Source organism: Cervus elaphus, chromosome 2 (genome assembly GCF_910594005.1).
Source record: "Cervus elaphus chromosome 2, mCerEla1.1, whole genome shotgun sequence".
Classification (NCBI taxonomy): Eukaryota; Metazoa; Chordata; class Mammalia; order Artiodactyla; family Cervidae; genus Cervus; species Cervus elaphus.
The window spans coordinates 43855766-43873794 of NC_057816.1; positions in this window are offsets into that span (position 1 = coordinate 43855766).

Below are 18029 nucleotides of genomic sequence, written 5' to 3' on the forward strand. Positions count from 1 at the left end.
GAACAAAGCTAGTGGAGGTGATGGAATTCCAGTTGAGCTATTTCAAATCCTGAAAGATGATGCTGTGAAAGTGCTGCACACAATATGCCAGCAAATTTGGAAAACTCAGCAGTGGCCACAGACTGGAAAAGGTCAGTTTTCATTCCAATCTCTAAGAAAGGCAATCCCAAAGAATGCTTGAACTACCGCACAATTGGACTCATCTCACAGGCTAGTAAAGTAATGCTCAAAATTCTCCAAGCCAGGCTTCAGCAATTCATGAACCGAGAACTTCCAGATGTTCAAGCTAGTTTTAGAAAAGGCAGAAGAACCAGACATCAAATTGCCAATATCCGCTGGATCATCGAAAAAGCAAGAGAGTTCCAGAAAAACATCTATCTCTGCTTTATGGACTACGCCAAAGCCTTCGACTGTGTGGATCACAATAAACTGTGGGAAATTCTGAATGAGATGGGAATACCAGACCACCTGACCTGCCTCTTGAGAAACCTGTATGTAGGTTAGGAAGCAACAGTTAGAACTGGACATGGAACAACAGACTGGTTCCAAATAGGTAAAGGAGTATGTCAAGGCTGTATATTGTCACCCTGCTTATTTAACGTATATGCAGAGTATATCATGAGAAACGCTGGGCTAGATGAAGCACAAGCTGGAATCAAGATTGCTGGGAGAAATATCAGTAATCTCACATATGCAGATGACACCACCCTTATGGCAAAAAGTGAAGAGGAAATAAAAAGCCTCTTGATGAAAGTGAAAGAGGAGAGTGAAAAAGTTGGCTTAAAGCTCAACATTCAGAAAACTAAGATCATGGCATCTGGTCCCATCACCTCATGGGAAATAGATGGGGAGACAGTAGAAACAGTGTCAGACTTTTTTTTGGAGGCGGGGAGGGGGGGGCTCCAAAATCACTGCAGATGGTGATTGCAGCCATGAAATTAAAAGACACTTACTCCTTGGAAGGAAAGTTATGACCAACCTAGATAGTATATTAGAAAGCAGAGACATTACTTTGCCAGCAAAGTCCGTCTGGTCAGGGCTATGGTTTTTCCAGTGATCGTGTATGGATGTGAGAGTTGGACTGTGAAGAAAGCTGAGCACTGAATATTTGATGCTTTTGAACTATGGTGTTGGAGAAGACTCTTGAGAGTCCCTTGGACTGCAAGGAGATCCAACCAGTCCATCCTGAAGGAGATAAGTCCTGGGTGTTCATTGGAAGGACTGATGCTGAAGCCGAAATCCAATACTTCGGCCACCTGATGTGAAGAGTTGACTCATTGGAAAAGACCCTGATGCTGGGAGGGATTGGGGGCAGGAGGAGAAGGGGACGACAGAGGATGAGATGGCTGGATGGCATCACTGACTCGATTGGCATGAGGTTGAGTAAACTCCGGGAGTTTGTGATGGACAGGGAGGCCTGGCATGCTGCGAATCATGGGGTCGCAAGGAGTCACACATGACTGAGTGACTGGACTGAACTGAACTGAACTGAATTGAACTGAATGTAGATTCCTTATCAAAACTGAAAATAGAGCCAGCATTTGATGCTGCCTTCCCACTCCTTGGGCACCTATCTGGTGAAAAACATAATTCAAAAAGATACACCCACCCCAGTTTTCATAGTAGCACTATTCACACTGGTCAAAATATGGAGGCAACCTAAATATCCATCAGCAGAGGAATGGATAAAGATGTAATTGCATATGCACAACGGAACTTTACTCAGTCATGAAAAAATGAAATAATGTTATTTGCAGCAACATGGATAGACCTAGGAATTTTCATACTGAGTTAAGTTAGTGAGACAAAGACAAGTATCATGTGATATCGCTCATATGTCAAACCTTAAAAAAAAATGGTACAAATGAACTTATTTACAAAACAGAAATAGAGTCACAATTTTAAAAAAAAGAAAAGAAAAGAAAAACCTGTGGTTACCAGGAGCAAAGGGGAAGGGGGGTAAATTGGGAGATTGCAGTTAACATATACACACTACTGTATATATAAATAGATAACTAATAAGGACCTACCGTATAGCACAGGAGACTACTCTCTAGTGACCTACATGAGGAAATAATGTAAAAATTAGTGGATATATGTCTATACATAACTTATTCCCTTTGCTGTACAGCAGAAATTAATTCCTTATAAATCAACTATACTCCAATAAAAACTAAATAAAAATAAATACCCAGAAAAAATGTGGAGTGCTTACATTTTATGCCAAAAGAAAATGTAAGCACTCCATATTTTTTTTCTATATATCTATATGTGGAGAAAGAATATTATAGCTCCTCCATATCATTTACTATAAATCATAGTGAGAACTAATAAGAAAAAATTTTCTCTATTGTGTTATCATTTACATTTTATAAAATTTGATCCATTGAAAATAAAGAATTTTTAGTAAGTGTACTAAATTGTCTAAGCATTGCAAAAATCTGGTTTTAGAACGCTCTCATTAACCCTCAAAAATTTTCTCCATTCTGTTTTCAGTCAATTTTCTCATTTACTTCCAGTCCTAATTAACTGCTGTCCTGATATCTGTATTTACACATTTGATTTTTTTATACATTTCATACAGCTGGAATCAATATATAGTCTTTAACATCTGGCTTCTTTCACTTAGCCTATTTCTGAGATTCACTCATGCTATACCATTTATCAGTACTTCATTCCTTTTTATTGCTAAATAATATACAATTGTAGGGATATATCACATGTTAATTCATTCACCATTTGGATACTGGAATGCTTCAAGTTTTGGGCTATTTTGATTAATGCTACTATAACATTTATGTACAAATCTTTGTGTGAATAGATTTTTTCATTTATCTTAGGTAGTCATAGGAGTAGAACTCTTGAACTATACAATGTTTATTTTTAACTTTTCAATGTTATGCCAAACTGTTCTCAAAAGTGACTGTAGCAGTTAACATTCTCACCAGCAATGAATGAAGGTTTCATTTTCTTCATATCCTGTCAACACTTATTATCTGTCTCTTTGATTATAATTATTTTGGTGAGTGGAAAATAATTTGCAGTTTACTAATTATTAGTGATGCTGAGCATCTTTTCATGTGCTTGTGGCCTTTTGTACATGAATAGAATAATCAGCTCAGTTCAGCCACTCAGTCGTTCCCGACTCTTTGCGACCCCATGAATCACAGCATGCCAGGCCTCCCTGTCCATCACAAACTCCCAGAGTTTACTCTAACACATGTCCATTGAGTCGGCGATGCCATCCAGCCATCTCATCCTCTGCCGTCCCCTTCTCCTCCTGCCCCCAATCCCTCCCAGCATCAGGGTCTTTTCCAATGCGTTAACTCTTCACATCAGGTGGCCAAACTATTGGAGTGTCAGCTTCAGCATCAGTCCTCCCAATGAACACCCAGGACTTATCTCCTTCAGGATGGACTGGTTAGATCTCCTTGCAGTCCAAGGGACTCTCAAGAGTCTTCTCCAACACCATAGTTCAAAAGCATCAATTTTTCAGTGTTCAGCTTTCTTCACAGTCCAACTCTCACATCCATACACGACCACTGGAAAAACCATAGCCTTGACCAGACGGACCTTAGCTGGCAAAGTAATGTCTCTGCTTTCTAATATACTATCTAGGTTGGTCATAACTTTCCTTCCAAGGAGTAAGTGTCTTTTAATTTCATGGCTGCAATCACCATCTGCAGTGATTTTGGAGCCCCCCCGCCTCCAAAAAAAAGTCTGACACTGTTTCCACATCTATTTCCCATGAGGTGATGGGACCAGATGCCATGATCTTAGTTTTCTGAATGTTGAGTTTTAAGCCAACTTTTTCACTCTCCTCTTTCACTTTCATCAAGAGGCTCTTTAGTTCTTCTTCACTTTCTGCCATAAGGGTGGTGTCATCTGCATATGTGAGATTACTGATATTTCTCCCAGCAATCTTGATTCCAGCTTGTGCTTCATCTAGCCCAGCGTTTCTCATGATGTACTCTGCATATAAGTTAAATAAGCAGGGTGACAATATACAGCCTTGACATACTCCTTTTCCTATTTGGAACCAGTCTGTTATTCCATGTCCAGTTCTAACTGTTGCTTCCTGACCTGCACACAGGTTTCTCAAGAGGCAGATCAGATGCTCTGGTATGCCCATGTCTTTCAGAATTTCCCACAGTTTATTGTGATCTACACAGTCAAAGGCTTAGAATAGAATAATAAAGCAGGGAAATTTGCAAAGAGAGGAATGAGGTGACATCATTGTTACTATTTTAAAAAGTAGTCAGAAATGATCTCTCCACCAACAAGAAAGTATTTGGAGAGAGACCTGAAAGGAGTGGGGGAAAGCATTCCGGGTAGAGGAAACAAGAAGTGCAAATGCCCAGAGTGAGAGCAGTTTTCATACATTCTAAGTAAACCGGAAGGACACTGGAGATGAAGCAATGCGGCAGAGTGGTGATGGAAGACAGGTAACAGATGGACTGGTGGGAGTGCAGGTCTTATAGGGGCTTAAATTATTATAAGTAGGTTAATTATACTTCAAAACCAAACAGTCTCACAGAAAAAGTGTTCAGATTTATGGTTTCCAAAGGTGAAGGAGGGTGGGGTCGAGAGAGGGGAAACTGGATGAAGGTGGTCAAAGCGTACAAACTTCCAGTTATAAGATAAAGAAGAACTAGTGGTACAGTGTACAATAGGATAAAAAAATATTTAACACTGCTGTATGTTATATATAAAAATTGTTTCTTTAAGTAGATATACTCCTAAGTATTTTATTCTTTTTGTTGCAATGGTGAATGGTATTGTTTCCTTAATTTCTCTTTCTGTTTCCTCATTGTTAGTGTATAGGAATGCAAGGGATTTCTGTGTGTTAATTTTATATCCTGCAACTTTACTATATTCATTGATTAGCTCTAGTAATTTTCTGGTAGAGTCTTTAGGGCTTTCTATGTAGAGGATCATGTCATCTGCAAACAGTGAAAGTTTCACGTCTTCTTTTCCTATCTGATGAAACTGGAGCCCATTATACAGAGTGAAGTAAGCCAGTAAGATAAAGACCAAAACAGTATACTAACGCATATATATGGAATTTAGAAAGATGGTAACGATAACCCTATATGCAAAAGAGAAAAAGAGACACAGATGTACAGAACAGACTTTTGGACTCTGTGGGAGAAGACGAGGGTGGGATGTTTCGAGAGGAAAGCATCAAAACATGTATATTATCAAGGGTGAAACAGATCACCAGCCCGGGTTGGATGCATGAGACAAGTGCTCGGGGCTGGTGAACTGGGAAGACCCAGAGGGATCGGGTGGAGAGGGAGGTGGGAGGGGGGATCGGGATGGGGAATACATGCAAATCCATGTCATTGTATGGCACAAACCACTACAATATTTTAAATTAATTAGCCTCCAAATAATAAAAATAAATGGAAAAAAATAAATAAAAATTGTCAATACAGTAAATCTGAGTTCTTACGGCAAAGAAATTTTTTTTCCTATTTCTTTAATTTTGTATCACATGAGATAGGAGATGTTCACTAAACTTTATTGTGGTAGTCATTTCACTATGTACGTAGTAAAATCATTTACACTTTAATCAAATACACCTTAAACTTATATAGTGATATGTGTAATTATAGCTCAATAAAACTGGAAGGGGAAAAAAAGAACAGAAAAAAATGTTATTATAAGGATTGAGCTTTGGTGGGCAGATTTATATTAACTCAACCTGCTCCTCAGAGATGTGGTCATGGTCAGCTCTGGTCTGTCTGGCAAGGGAATCCCGCCTCTGGAGGTCAGTGTTGGCTTTGAAATCTGATGTCTTTGATATTGTACTTCACTCAGGGCAGCTCCTTGGAGTCTGGCCTTCTGCCAGCAAAGGCTCAGACATGGACGACAGAAGCTGTGCCCACAGTCTATGGTGACGGGGTCCAGGAAGCAGTTCATGCAGATGGAGCAGGTGAGTTCCTTCTGGAAGGCTTCCAGCTTGTCTGAGTCTGTGTTTCTCAAAATTAGAGAGAATAGAAATGGTAAGAGAGAAAGTCTTTCTTCTACCCTGGTAATGGAAGCATAAAGCCTTTTGCATAGGCCTGTCTTGAACTCTGTCTAATCTCCATATTTCCTTACTCCCAATACAAACTTAGAAATACAGACAGGTTAGGCCCATGCTATCATACAAAGGATAAAACTAGAGGAGAGGCGCTAGAAACTTTTTTCTCTTTAAACTCTAATCTTAATCATACCCAAATTACATGGAAGAGGTTAAAGATTAGACCTGAAGGTAAATGTTAGGAAGACTCCAGAGTTCATTTTGTCAGCTGAGTGGTACAAATACGCACATATAATCTCAGCCTGTCTCTCTTTCTCTCCATCTCTCCCTGCTCGGAGCCAACACTGTACACCCTTCTCCTCTACACTAACGTTCTCTATCTCTTCTGACCTCAGAGTGACACGTGTGTTCTTCTAAAGACAAATAAAATTGTCTATGAATAATTTAAGCTTAATATAATCCTTGTTGACTTGACTTTTGATGTCCTAAAACTGTAAAAAGGTTGGTGTTTGGATCTATTCCGAATACTTTTCATTTATGGATGCAAAGTGATGGTTTAAAAATGATAGTAAATGTGACCATTTAAAGAAGTTTTTCTGATTAATGCAAACCTTTTTCATCTGTTTAAACACTATCAAATGTATACATGGTGTTGAACATTTTAGAAGTACTCTGTGTTTTATAAATACATATGTCTCTAGAAACTCTTTTAAGACTTAAAAATATCTAAGAACATATAAGGTCATGAAACAAGGATAATAAATAGCTGAATATTACCAATATCAATATATTAAAATTGTTTATTAACATTTATTTTAAATTTTGATATCATTTTAAAACTCTAAGAAAACTACTTGTTTTCTAGGACAAGACCCATGGAGGTAAGTTGGTAATGGAAAGTATTGGATAAGAGGAAGTGGGTATGAATATATAATTTCTGTTATCATACATTGTAACTAAATATTTGCTTTAACTACATGATTCCTGTTTTCTTTCCTCTCAGTGAAAAATTGAATAGAAGAGGCTGCTTCTTTATAAAGCTGAGACTTTAGGTCTGGTCAGAAAAAGACAGGGAAAAAAAAAAAAAACAAATTTGACTTAAGTGAGCAAGTGTAACATCAGCTTTAAGATGCCTTAAAAAAAATTAACAGTAAAGCCACGGTGTACAGATCTACTTATTGAAGAAAAAAAAACTGTTGAGAGGGGATTTATGGAATTCTGAAAGATAACCATAATTTTCAATAGCATGGAACCTAAAGCCTTTGGCTAACACATGCAACAAATGAGGAGACAGCTGATGAACAGGGAGAAAGTATAAAGAGGTCATGTGTAGAGTGGGTTAGAAATGGATCAAGAATTCTTTATGAAGAAAATAACTTTTATACTAATGACATTAATGATTATGATATATTAAAATAATAGGAGAATTTAATGGGCTTCCAAGGTGGCTCAGGGGTAAAGAATCAGCTTGCCAATGTAGGAGATGGGGGTTTGATTCCTGGATCAGGAAGACTCCCTGGAGAAGGAAATGGCAACGCGCTCCAGTATTCTTGCCTGGAAAACCCCATGGACAGAGGAGCCTGGCTGGTTACAGTTCATGGGGTTGACACAACTTAGCAACCCAGCAACAATAAGAGGACAACCCAATATGTGCTTTTTAGTGTTTCTTGGCATTGGATTAGCTCCTTTTATATAGATTAACTATTTTAACCTTCTCAACCATGTTCACTAATGTTCTACCCTCCCCCTCATTTTATAAGGATTACTAGACATAGTGTGGGTAAAAGAAATTACTTGTCTTCAGATCCCACAGAAAATAAATCCTCAATGCAGTGCTCACTGCATTATATGCAGTAATAGATATTACTGACAAACACACACACACATACACACACATAAATTACATTTTTTGTCCACAATTACCATTAAAGTTCCATTTCTAAGTGAATATAGAAGAATTTAATTGTACCTTGATTAGAACTCACTTCTGGGTACAGCTGATGAAATGCTCTACTTCTGTTCTGTAACTCTGTTAAATTCAGTTCAGCTTAGATGCTCACCTCCTCCTGGCAGAAATATTCCGAAGTCTGTCCAGTGCTGCCAACTCCAATCCCAACAACTCTGCACTCCGGAGAAGAATGAGCTTGCACTGTCACCAGACACTTTATGTATTCTCTGAACACCACACCCTTTTCTTCCAAGTGATATGGTTATCAGTCTTGTGGAAAGGTATAGGTTCACATGATTAGAGTTTTGCAGAGTTGAAAAAACTTTCAAATGCTAATGACTGATGTCAAACCTTTGAGACCTACTTAATCCAATTGCCACAATCCAATCTCTGCTAAAAAGTTTACAGTTGTAATCCATGAAGTTGTTGCTTGGACAATAAATGAACTTCCCAAATATGAATTTAATATCTCCATTTAATGAATTATATTATCATTTAAATTACAGATGACAAATATACTTATTAGTTTGGGCAATAATCTCCTAGGAGAAATGGAGTAGCCCTCATAGTCAACAAAAGGGTCCAAAATGCTGTACTTGGGTGCACTCACAAAAATGACAGAATGAACTCGGGTAGTTTCCAAGGCAAATCGTCCAACATCACAGTTATCCAAGTCTATGCCCCAACCACTAATGCTGAAGAAGTTGACTGGTTCTATGAAGACCTACAACACTTTCTAGAACCAACACCAAAAAAACTTGTCCTTTTCATCATAGGGGATTCAAATGCAAAGTAGGAAGTCAAGAGACAACCAAAATATTAGGCAAGTTGAGCCTTGCAGTACAAAATGAAGCAGGGAAAAGGCTAACAGGATTTGTCAAGAGAACACCAAGCTGGTTATAGTAAACACCCTTTCCAACAACCCAAGAGATGGCTCTACACGTAGACATCACCAGATGGACTATGTACTTTGCAGCCAAAGATGGAGAAGCTCTATAGAGTAAGCAGAAACAAGACCTGGAGTTGACTGTGGCTCAGATCCTGAGTTCTAACTGTAAAATTCAGGCTTTAATTGAAGAAAGTAGGAAAAACCACTAGGCCCTTCAGGTGTGACCTAAATCAAATCCCTTATGATTATACAGTGGAGTCATGGCTAGATTCAAGGGACGAGATTAGGTAGACATTGTGCCTGAAGAATTATGGATTGGGTCCGTAACATTGTGCAGGAGGCAGTGACCAAAACCATCCTAAAGAAAAGGAAATGCAAGAAGGCAAAGTGGTTGTCTGAGGAGGTTTTACAAAGAGCTGAGGAAAGAAGAAAAGTGAAAGGCAAGGGAGAAAAGGAAAGATACATCCAACTGAACATGGAGTTTCAGAGAATAGCGAGGAGAGATAAGTCCTTCTTGAATGAAAAAATGCAATAAATAGAGGTAAACAATAGAGTACAAAAAGCTAGAAACCTATTCAAGAAAACTGGAAATATCAAAATCTCAGAAATGGGAAGGACCAAATAGAAGCTGAAGGGTTTCAGAAAACATTGCAAGAATTCACAGAAGAACTATACAGGAAAGATCTTAATGACCCAGATACCCACAATGGAGTGGTCACTCATCTAGAGCCAGATATCCTGTAGTGTGAAGTCAAGTGTGTTTTAGGAAGCATTACTATAAACAAAGCTAGTGGAGGTGAGGGAATTTTAGCTGAGCTATTTAAAATCCTACAAGATAATGCCATGCAACTGTTGCCCTCTATATGTCAGCAAAATTGGACAGCTCAGTAGTGATCGCAGGACAAGAAATGTCACTTTTCATCCCAATCCCAAAGAAGGGCAATGCTAAAGATTATTCAAACTACCCTACAATTGCCTTCATTTCACATGCTAGCAAGGTTATGCTCAAAGTCCTTCATGCTACACTTCGATAATACATGCACTGAGAACATTCAGATGTACAAGCTGGATTTCAAAGAGGCAGAGGAACCAGAGATCCAATTGCCAACATTTACTGAATCCTGGGGAAAGTAAAGGAGTGCCAGGACAACATTGACTTCTGCTTCAGCGACTACACGGTGTGGACTGCAAAATGGTGGAAAATACTTAAGGAGACTGGAGTGCCAGCCTACCTTATGTGTCTCCCAAGACACCTGTATGGGGGTCAAGAAGCAACAGTTAATATCAGACATGTAACAATGGAGCAGTTCCAAATTGCGAAAGGAGTACAGCAAGGTGTATATTTTCACCCTGCCTATTTAATGTATATACCAAGTACATCTTGCAAAATTCTGGGCTGGATGAATCGCAAGATAGAATCAGGATTGTTAGGAGAAATGTCAACAACCTCCGATATGCAGATGGTACCACTCTAATGGCAGAAAGTGAAGAGGAACTAAAATTCTTTTAATGAGAAGAGGAGAGTGAAAAAGCTGGCTTGAAACTCAACATTAAAAACACTAAGATCACGGCAACCAGTCCCATCACTTCATGGCAAATAGAAGGGGAAATAGTGGATGCAGCGACAAATTTTATTTTCTTGGGCAACAAAGTCATTGGGAACCATGGCTATAGTCATGAAATTAAAAGATGCTTGCTTCTTGGAAGTAAGGCATGAGAAACCTAGACAGCATATTGAAAAGCAGAGACATCACCATGCTGACAAAGATCTGAATAGTCAAATCTATGGTTTTTCCAGCAGTCGTGTGCGGATGTGAGAGTTGGCCCATAAAGAAGGCTCAGCATCAAAAAATTGAAGCTTTTGAACTATGGTGTAAAGGAAACCAACTCTGAACATTCATTGGAAGTACTGTTGCTGAAGCTCCAATACTTTGGCCTCCTGATGAGCCAACTCATCAGAAAAAACAAAAACACATAATTCTGGGTGAGACTGAAGGGAAATGGAGAAAGGGGCAGCAGGAGATCAAATGGTTAGATAACATCACCAACTCAGTGGACACAAATCTGAGTAAACTTTGGGAGACAGTGGAAGGGAGAGGAGCCTGGCATACTAGTCTATGAGGCTGCAGAGTGGGACATGACTTAGTGACTGAACAATAACAACCTCAGAAACCAATGCATACTCTACCTTTCTTTTAAGAATAGACAAGATTTAGTACTCCATTTTATAAAGCAGGACAAAAAAGAAACTTCACTTTACAGATAAGAAACCTTCCAAAAACTACATTAACCAACAATCATGTTTAACAGCAACATTAACATGTTTAACATCAAATTATATCAGGTTTATAGCAGATAATGCTGATTGGATGTGATAAGAAGAATGATGCATCTTCTTGTTTCTCTCTAAAGCATTTGTCCAGTTGCTATATAGTTGAATAGAATGTTTGAAAATTCTACAATGTAGAGAATAGTTTATTAAAAATACTGTACTCCATATGGGCTTCCCTGGTGGCTCAGAGGGTAAAGCAGCTGCCTGTAATGTGGGAAACCTGGGTTTGATCCCTGGGTTGGGAAGATCCTCTGGAGAAGGAAATGGCAGCCCACTCCTGTACCCTTGCCTGGAAAATTTCATGGATGAAGAAGCCTAGTAGGCTACAGGCCATGCAGTCGCAGAGAGTCAGACACGACTGAGCGACTTCACTTTCTTTCCTTCTTTCTACCCTGTTATACAGTACAACACTGTATATTAAAAAATGATTTTTAAAAGAATGGTTGAGTCTGTGATATCTCATGTGGGCTTACTGACTTAGGAATGTTTTGAAACCAATGAATCTAATTGACAGCAATCATTACAAAATAATTCAAACACTGAAGAATGTAACATTAAAGATTAAAAGGCACAGATATCAGTCAAGATCACATAAGGTGATTAAGGTACCAAAATTTCAATATTATTAGCATTAGCATATAATTCAAACACTGAAGAATGTAACATTAAAGATTAAAAGGCACAGATATCAGCCAAGATCACATAAGGTCATTAAGGTACCAAAATTTCAATATTATTAGCATTATCATATTATTATCATTGCAATCAGTAGTGTTTTCTAAATTGTTGCACATATTGAGAAATAGAGTGCATATTCAGGTCATTCTCTAGGTGGGCAGTTCTGTGTACTAAGCTTAAAGTGGTAAAATTTGTATAAGATTTATAATTAATTATACTAAATGGCATATGATCTTGTAATGGGGTTCTGTTGTTTCAACCTGGCTAGGCTTTAATACAAGGATTTAAGGTAATCCATCAGCCGCTTTGAACACTCACGTCTCCTGCAATTATTCAAGCAGATCCTAATCTAGGTGATGCTGTGAAGAGGTTTTGAGGATGTAAACCTGTGATATAGACTCTGATCTAAGGAGATTATGCAGATACACCCGATTTAATCAGCAGGAGGTCTTTAAAAGAATGTATAGAAACTCCTGGAATAAAAGTGCAGACAATAAGTGGATCAGCATTGCTCCCAGTGCCTCAGCCTCCCGCGGGCAACAGCTTTGCCCTGAATAACTCGGATTCCAGCCTGCTTGTGTTTACCCGCCCCGAGGAAGGCCCTCCTGTCCTCACACTTTCCCCTCAGCATCATAGGGGGCAGCTCCCTGTGAGCAGGAGCTTTGTCTGTCTCTCTCTCCTTCTGTAACTGAACCCTAGCTGAGGCAAACCTGATACACTGACGATAACTATTAGCTTAACTTTAACTATAAATCTTATAGTCCATTGACTGACAGCGGCCCTCCCAATATATTAAGATAGATAACCCAAACTTTTCATGGATTTTTCTTTTTTTTTATTGCTGCAAGTTCTTAGCAATAAAACTTACTTCCACTGCTTCTTCTTGGGTCAAGGAAGAAGGTGACCACTCTTTGACCCAATTAAAGACCTTGCCCAGGTTATTAGGAGATGCCAGTTTTGAAAATTTACATTTAGGAAGAAAATATAAATGCACCTTCTTAGAAGAAATGTATCATCAGTAATTTTCTGCTCTTTACTCCTGATTGCATGCGAGGTGTAGTTTCCACTGCTTGCTAGTTGCCCTCCAGACTATCATCTATGTATAGCTTCATCAATCACCAACTTGAATGATTTTGTTCATAAAATTTGCTTCCTAGCCTTATTTTATTTTTATTCATGTAGTTTTATGATTGTGCTCATTGCAACACATTTAGTTACTAAGGAGTTTATAAAGGAAACATTTTACAAGGTAAGGCCCCAATCATAATTACCAACTGCAATGTTCTCATCGTTGTTCTATGATCCATTACTTTTCTGTGGATCTCTCCTCATGGACCCCTGCACTGGAACTGCGGTGGGGAAATTTTAATGAGAGATGGGCTAGGTGACATTAAGAACGTTTTCAAAATCTTGGTATCTCACTTTCTTACTTCCTAAATTTAGAAGTAGGCCACTCTCCTACTGGGAGTGCATAGATTGGGGCAGAACTATTTCCATATGTATATTTAAGTTCTGATCTGCCAATAAAGTGTTTCTTTCTGACTTAGAAAAGTAAAAATAGAAACAAATTCATGTTCATTTGAATGAGGTATGCCACTTGTTTTCAAGCCAGCTTCTGCATTTCTTCTTAGCAGAAATCCTGACTCTTTGTCACTAATACATATTCCACTGATGTATGAATGATGTTGGAAATCTGCTTAAGATTAAGGCCCTCTCATTATTTGTTCTTTACTCCCCCTCTAGGTTCCTGGCTTTTTTCCTTTTTCCTTTTTTTTTTTTTTTCATGAACTATTGTATCTTTTATTAGTAGTTGTATCTTTTATATACAAAAAAATTGAATTTGAATATTAATCTTGTTTCCAAAAGAAATCTTAATGATTTATTTATTTATTGTACACTCTTTTTTTTTTTTCACTTTATTGTTTATTAACGTGTTTCAGGTGAATAGTTGTTACATCAGAAATAATGATCATACTTGACTTTTTATACCTAAAGTTTATTTCTTACTGTGTTTTGACAGTTGTCTAAAAAAACATTAATAGTGGTGATGTATTATTGTCCTGATTGTGAACTTTAAAGTTGATACTCCAAAGCTTTAGTACAGAATTTGCAACTACTAACATGATTTAAATTTATGTTTAAATTAACATAAGTTTAAATTATTCTTAAGCATCTATTAACTTATTTTGTTTTAGGTTTTTAGCTCTGTTGGTAAAGAATCCACCTGCAATACAGGAGACCCTGGTTCGATTCCTGGGTTGGGAAGATCGCCTGGGGAAGGGATAGGCTACCCACTCCAGTATTCTTGGGCTTCCCTTGTGGCTCAGCTGGTAAAGAATCTGCCTGCAATGCGGGAGACCTGAGTTTGATCCCTGGGTTGGGAAGAACCCCTGGAGAAGGGAAAGGTGACCCAATCCAGTGTTCTTGCCTGAGAAGACCGTGGACTGTATTCCACGGGGTTGCAAAGAGCTGGACATGACTGAGCCACTTTCACTTTCATTTCAGTTCATGATGTGTACTCATATGTTCATGGCATCCTTTCTTTCAACTATCAGTCTGATTTTTCCTCCGACACATTAATATAAGGCAATTGTACTCATTGGTTACTTTCAGAAAGCCTGTTATTTTCCAGAAATAACCCATATGTAATGATTCTTTGGCAATATGACAAATTCAGACGGATTATCTCAACCTTTGTTAGAGTGGAAATTCATATTTATATATACAAGGTTCTTCACTTGCTATGTTTTTGGTTTTTTTTTTTGATGACCTAGATGTTAATCCTCTGTTCCACAGTAACATCACCCACAGGAAAACTTGGAAATTATTCAAAGTCCAAACACTTCTCTCACTCCTTTCTCTAGATTATTATTTTTTTTTAATATAGAGTAAACTACTCATCTGCAGTTTTGCTTTTCTTGATTTCAGTTACCCAGGTGGTTAAAACCTTGTTCAGGAAATATTAAATGGAAAATCTAAGAAATAAACAATTCAAATATATTTAATTGTGAGTCATTCTCTGTAGTGCAATGAAATCCCACACCATCCAGCTTTATCCCAACGAGAACATGTATTATCACTTTGTCCTGCTTATCCCACCCTCACTGACTTAACTTTCTGGGTTATCATATCAATGGTCCTAAAAATCACACTAGGTGTCTTCAGGTAGCCCTTATTTAATAATGGCCCTCAAGTATGGTGATAATGATGGTGGTATTTCAGATATGCCAAAGGGAAGCCATAGGGTCCATCCTTTAGAAGATTGTTTCTGTCTTTTCCCTCATACTATTGTAATAGCAAAAGACACGCAAATTCTGAGTCCTCTAAAAGAAATGCTTTTCCCAGTTTCCAGGGCAATGGCAATTTCCCTGCAAATCAGATTTGATCCTGAGGATGAATAGAGGTATATAGGGCAGAGGAAGTTACAAGGAAGCAGGAGAAGTTTGCAGGCTGGCGTTGGCCTGCTTGGTGACCAGGTCTGCCTGTGCTGTGCAAGCTCTGAGTTCTTGTATTGAGGTCCAGGAAGTGGGAAGCACACGGTCATATTGTTGTGAATTTAGGAAGTTCATGAAGGAAGTGAAAAACCACAGATATATTCTGGACACACGGTAACAATAGAAGAATTTATTGTCAGGAATATGGAGGACAACCAAGTGAAATTTGCATTTGACACTATCTTCACATCAAATAGCAATAAAGGAAGCTCCATTACAGTAGAAAGAGCCTAAAGACAATGAAGGATTCTTTTGCACACTGGACAAGGGCTCCCTCAGAGCAGGAGTCCTGAGCATCCCGTCTGGGCTGTGACTCAGCCTCCTCACATGTGGCCAGTGCAGATGAAGGGCCTGACAGGGAAAGTGCACACGCCATCATCGTACCTCCAAAGGAGGCAGCGCTTGGCAACATCCACAAAACTAATACTCCCACTGTCACAATCAAGGAACACCCCGACCCTGCCCAGAGGTCTCTCTATGTACAGAGGCGTGGTGGGGGCGGTGGTCCAGAGTTGGTAATGGTCATCCTGCTTCGCACACACAAGGAGAAAGTTGTCCCTGTTGGACTTGTCCAGTATGCCGTCGTCCTTCCTTATCCAGGAATCCTTACAGACGCCTACAGCCCAGTCCCAAGAGCTGTCCACGAGCATCTCCCAGTACTGTTTGCCAGAGGTGAAGCTCTGGTCTCCCCATGCAGCAAAATATTTGGATGTTCCACCATCTAAAGATGCATGGAGGCTGCCATGTTCATAAGTCAGACGTCTTGCATCATCGAACAGCCTGATGTGCTGACTGCTTACTTCATTATTGAATGAAAAGGTAACTGTGGAGAGATGAGAGAAAATGTCAGTCAAAATCAGTGTTAAAAATCAAATTATCTACCAGAGAAGGTGGTCCACCTGGAGTCTCACTGGAAATACATTGTAAGATTGGAAGGGCAGTTCTGATTGGAAAGTATAGGATTTAAATATTGCTAACATATCTGCTGAAGAAAGAGCTAATTAAAATGTAAAAAAAAATTCCCACAAGTTCACAGATTATAAGTTAGGGGGAGGTCAAGGTAATTTCTGGCTGGGTGTAATATTGTATATTTATTATATCTAAAAGATTGGACTCCTGGACATCGATCACCTCCAAGACCATGACAGCATATCTTATCCCCACCTACCCTACCACTGTGCAAGGAAAAGAGCTGCATTGTAGAAAGGAAAATGGTGATCACTCTACCATTTCAGTTAAGTTAGCAAATGGACACTGAAGAAGTACAACCTAAGGATGGCTTCTTCAGAGTAGTTTCTTTGTAGGGCTTATCTGTCTTTGATCTGTGGTTCCAACCTGAGGCCTAGTCTTCCACTTCCTGCTAAGTCACCCTCCAGGGTGAGGTTTATCACGGAGCTCATTGTGGCCTCATCATCCAACCATTTGCTTCCTTTTGATTTCTGCATTTGATTTTTGAGGCTTATGCATTTTGTCAGATTATGTGAGTGGAAAAAGCACTTTATGTCTTCAGTTGCTAAGAACTTGTTAAGCAAAAATGTTTTTAGGACTTCCCTGGTGGCACAGTGGATAAGATGCTTCCTGCCAGTTTAGGGGACATTCCTAATCTGGGAAGATTCCACATGTTGTGGAGGAACTGAACCTGTGAATTACGACTACCGAGCCTGTGCTCTTGAGCCCAAGACCCACCACTACTGAGCCCACACGCTACACTTACTGAAGCTCACTCATCAGGGGTCTCTTGTGCTCTTGAGCCCAGGACACACCACTGCTGAGCCCACATGCTACACTTACTGAAGCTCACTCATCAGGGGTCTCTTGTGTTCTTGGGCCCAGGACCCACCACTACTGAGCCCACACGCTACAGTTACTGAAGCTCACTCATCAGGGGTCTCTTGTGCTCTGCAGCAAGAGAAGCTGCTGCAATGAGAAGGCCACCACTGTCGTGAAGGGGAACCTGGCTCATCACAGCTAGAGAAAGCCTGGGCAAAGCAACAAAGTCCCCGTGTGGTTAAAACTAAAGAAAGAAAATATTTTAAAAATAATATAAATAAAAAAGAAAAGAAAATGTATTCTTAAAAGATGTTTTAAAACTCTAACTTCATTTAAACTCTGAACTTTTAATATCCTGTTTTAATTACCAGTTTTCTAGAAGTCAGTGAGCAGCTGACATTGTATGTCATGATATTTCTAGGGCTCAAGAAGCCATTTTGGGAACATGTTACTTTTTTCATTATACAAATTTTTATGAAATTTAAAAATATTTGATGAGGCCTGAATCAAATCAGTATCTGCACCAGCCTGCATGTAATCTGTAAGGATGTTAGTGACTCTGTGACCACATATGTCTGCACCTGCCTGTTTGCAGGCTGTTCCCCTGCACGAGGTGAAAGCTAAGCAGGAAAAGACTCTGTGGACACCATCACTGAAGGAGCCTGCAGAATGGACGCACCATGGGTTGACACTCACCTCGGAAGCGGTGGAGCCAGTCCATCAGCCCGGACATGGGTCGCGCAGGGAGTTCAGGGACCAGGGGCTGAGGCACGTGCCGCTGTGCTGACTCACTCCTGTAAGAGGAAGATACGGGTCATCCTTCTGCTGCCCAGGGCTTTTAAACACAGCCTTTACGATAAGACAACATCCTTCAGCTCAGCATTCTTCAT